Below are 4,590 nucleotides of genomic sequence, written 5' to 3'. Positions count from 1 at the left end.
CTGGGACTGATGGGGGTTGGGATCCAAGGACATCTGGAGGGCCACCAGTTTCCCAGTCCTGATTTAACCAATGAAAATCACCCTCCCCCCATACACCGTCCATAATTTGGGGCTAGAGAAATGGGGACTTGTGCACTTGGCGGTGGAGTGTTAGAAGCCTGGAAGCAGAATTGCTCTTCCAATTGCAACTTTGAAAAGAAGAGCAGTGACTGGGGGCTGTTAAACCACCCACTGTGTGTGGAAGCACTCCTGTTCTCGGCGGAGTGTGTGTGTGTGGGGAGGTATTGTCTTCCTCCAGTTTTACAAAGAAGGCACAATGGCATTTAGTGAATATGAATATGAGCCAAGAGTGCAATGTGGCTGCAAAAAAGGCAAATGCTATTTTAGGCTGCATTAACAGAAGTATAGTTTCTAAATCGCGTGAAGTATTGGTTCTCCTCTATTCAGCACTGGTTAGGCCTCATCTAGAGTACTGCATCCAGTTCTGGACACTACACTTTAAGAAGGATGCAGGCAAACTGGAAAAGGTTCAGAGGAGGGCAACGAGGATGATCAGGGGACTGGAAACAAAGCCCTATGAGGAGAGACTGAAATAACTGGGCACGTTTAGCCTGGAGAAGAGAAGACTGAGTGGGCCATGATAGCTGTCTTCAAGTACATGAAAGGTTGCCACACAGAGGAGCGTTCTCGATCATCCCAGAGTGCAGGACACGGAATAATGGGCTCAAGTTGCAGGAAGCCAGATTTCAACTGGACATCAGGAAAAACCTCCTAACTGTTAGAGCCATACGACAATGGAACCAATGACCTAGAGAGGTAGTGGGCTCTCCAACACTGGAGGCCTTCAAGAGGCAGCTGGACAGCCATCTGTCGGGAATGCTTTGATTTGGATTCCTGCATTGAGCAGGGGGTTGGACTGGATGGCCTTATAGGCCCCTTCTATTCTATGATTCTATTCTACGACCATATAGGAAATCCATCCCGAGGGTCTGTTCCCTTCACTTTCTACTTTCTCCAATCTTAAGTTCAATTCTCCACTTTCACGTCAGTTTGCATTTTTTTTAACTCCTCATGAAAATTCATCAGCATTTTAGTGCAAATTTCCCCTAAAATACACATTTTGGTTTGCATCATTGCCTAATATACACACTTTTGCGAAGCACATTTCCCTAATATTTATATTTTCCCTAATATAATGCATTTTGTCTGTTAATTTGACTAAAATATACATATTATGCATTCTTAACCTTAGTAGATGCACCTTTGTACAAATTGCATGGCGGAAAACCGCACTACAAAATTTGAAAGAGTGTGAATTTCAGAGGATGGCTGTGTTTCAGTTCACAAATTGTATCGGAAAGTGTGAATTTGGTAGGCTCACCCTTAATGCAAAGTGAATCAAATTCCCCGCCCCCATCCATACCAAAACCATAGATCACACTGGCCAGCATGTCTCACATCCAAATCAAGGTGCAAGGTATCACTGGAATTTGTTGTAAGAAAAATTTGTTGTTGTCATGTGCCTTGTCTCCGTTTTGGTTAATGACTGTGCCAAGATATTGATAAACCTTGAAAAAAAAGTCGAAAAAGGAGAACAAAAAGCATCCTCAAAAAAGTCTCCCCTTCCTTCAATAGTTCTGGGGTGCCCTCTGGTGGCCTGTGTCAGAACTGCAAGCATCCTCAGTTGGGTCAGCTCCAGGCATTGATTGGCACATTTTTATTCCTGGGTGTAAGAATACAGGAAAGGCTGTAAGCTCATTGGCAGAGCTTCTGCTTTGAAGGTTCCAGGTTCGGTCCTGGGCATCTCCAGGTAGGGCTGGGAGTGTCTTCTCTCTGAAACCCCAGAGAGCTGCTGTCAGTCTGTGTGGGCGTCATCATTCATTGGCGATCACTTGTGGCCGAGTAAGATTGTCTTCCAAGATAAGGTCTTTGCTTGGAAGGCGCCTGTGCGTGAATTAGTTTTATGTGGGGAGATTGGCGCATGATGATCAACACACAATCTTGACAGAAAAAGGCTTTGATCCAATGGCATGGGTACCAAGACAATTGGAAGTCTTTTATCTGCTGCAGCCTTCATCCGCCTTCACAGCCGTTGTAACATACACATTGTTATCCTCCGCCTGTTCTGCCGTTGAGGACTTTCTTGAACCGTTCTTTGTCTGGTTCCTCTCCCTTGACCTTACCGCCATGGGTGACCCTGCTGGGAGTACATGACTCCCGACGGCATCGCTCACAGGGTTCATTGGAACATGCAAGCCCACTCACCACTGCAAGGTGACGATCCAGCAAGGGGTAATCAACCCTTTATTCAGAATAATGAGAGCTTGAACCTTTATTTATAGAGAGTGCACCATAACTCACAGGGGAGGGCTATAACTCAGTGGTAGAGCACCTGTTTTCCATGCAGAAGGCCCCAGAGGGGGCTGGGGAAATTTCACCATGTGGGAACCCTGGAGACCTGAGACCAGCAGCCTGCCAACATCGGGAGGGCCACAAGTGAATCATCCGTGCTGTGGACAATTGTGCTGGAATGGTTGGCGTACAGAAGATTGATGAGTCTGCATTAGAAAGAGCAGACAGAGAGAGGAACCTCCATACTTCCTAGATTGCCCTTTCCCTTCTAACCTGTGTTGACCTTCCTTCCAATGCTAGACTGATACGCTCAGCTCACTCCACTTCCTTCTCCCTCCCTCCCTCTCTCTTCTTTGGAGAGGAGACCTTTTGGATCTCTCTTCTCTTGAGACGCAGAAACAAGCCTGCCTTGTTGCATCTCCAGCTTAGTTAACCAGAACAAGAGACCTTTCCTATCCAGCATGTACTTCCTTTCATCAATGCCAGCTTCTTGTTTTCTTAAAGCCAGAGTTTCCGTGTGATTGTCTCCAGGGTAAAGCGTACTCCTTCAATGGGGATTCTGTGGCAGTTCAACTTTGGCCAGCATTCTGCTCCAGTGCTAACAAATCCTGAGTGAGATGGCCTGATACTCTGGTCTTCCAGATGTCATTAGAATCCAGCTCCCGTCACCATCCCTGACCGTTGGCCATGCTGGTTGCAGGAGTTCAGCAATCCAACCCCATGCTCTGGCATCATTTTGCACCTCGGCACACCAGTGAACCAAGCCGATGATGGCTACAACGCAAGTGGCAAAAGACGTGTTGTGAGGCTGAGTGAAACAACATAACCGTTCCAACTATGTGGCAGTGAGGGTGGCAAAGGCGGCCCGCTTCTCTGCCTCCATTGCATCATCAAGTAGTCTTGTCCAGAGTCTGTTAGCATCTGTTCCAGGAAATGGAGTTTTACATCCTTCGGAAGCTCACTGTGAATTCCTTGCATTCTTTTAGAGAAAATGTTTGGAGGGTTATGGTGCAGCAATTGCTCATGGATGAAACAGATTACTTCTTGACCCATTCCAATCTGGGTTCAGGCCTGATTATGGGACTGGATCAGCCTTGGGCTCCCTGAGGAGCCCGAGGGAATGCAACCCTGTTACTCTTACTTGATCTCTCAGCGGCTTTTGATACCATTGACCATACTACCCTTTTGGGCTGACTTGGTGAGATGGGTATCGGAGGCACTGTTTTACAGTGGTTCTGATCCTACCTCCAGGGTCATTTTCAGAGAATAGCATCGGGTGGTTCTTTTGGCCCCCTGGCAGTTGTGCTGTGGGGTGCCGCAAGATGGAGGCGCTGTGGGTAGGCGGTTCCAAAGTCTGGATAATTGGTCAATCCAGTCTGTGTCGGAATTGCTTTTTAAGATGTTTTTATTTTTAAAACTGATTTTTAAAAAGATTTTTTAAATGTTTTGTTTTTAAGATGTTTTTAGTGTTTCACAACTTATTTGCAGCCCTGGGCTGGTGCCAGGCATGTCTGGGCCCTAGGCCTGTGGTGATGTAGCCCAACATCCCCCGTCATACAGATGGCATGGGTCTAATAAGCCAGCCTGCACGCCACCCCTACCTCTTGTGTATGATGTGTGCGCGCAGTGCGCATGCCTGTCATCAACCAAGATGGTGGCAGGGCATGAGCCCTTTAGGATGCGCATGGCATTCACACTGATGGGAGAGGTAGGTGGGGCATGTGGGCAACCTTACTGATGCCCACGCTGTCTGCATTGGGGAGAATGCTTGGGGGCTCCCTCTCCCCAATCCACGGCAGGGTCGCATTTTAGGATTTGACGCTGCTGCGGATCATGGAATGAGAGTGCCACCCTCCCATTCTAAGGAGGGGCCCCTCTGGGCTGCAGGGGCCCTTGACCAGGGCCCAACCTGGCTGCCCTCTGGCACCCGCTGTGCTGGGCCCTGGGAGAAAGGGTGGGATAGAAGTTTAATAAATGAACGAATAAATAAAGGAATTCCTCCTTCCACCTCTCGCCTGCACAGCAGGGGGCGCTACTTCTTAGAACAGAGCTGGGGAGCACCTGTCCCCCCCTCAATATTGCTGGAGTCCGGCTTTCATCCTCCCTGGCTGCGGGGTCTGTTGGGAGTCGGAGCCCAACCACCCCCGGAGGGCCGCAGCGGCCTGCGCAGAGAAACCCTCAGAGAAGCACGTGTGAAAGCGGCGTGTCTTCCCTCCGGGCTTCCTTCCGAAGGTGGCG

This window comes from Rhineura floridana, chromosome 18 (assembly GCF_030035675.1).
Source record: "Rhineura floridana isolate rRhiFlo1 chromosome 18, rRhiFlo1.hap2, whole genome shotgun sequence".
In the NCBI taxonomy this organism is placed as follows: domain Eukaryota; kingdom Metazoa; phylum Chordata; class Lepidosauria; order Squamata; family Rhineuridae; genus Rhineura; species Rhineura floridana.
This window is presented reverse-complemented; position numbering follows the sequence as displayed.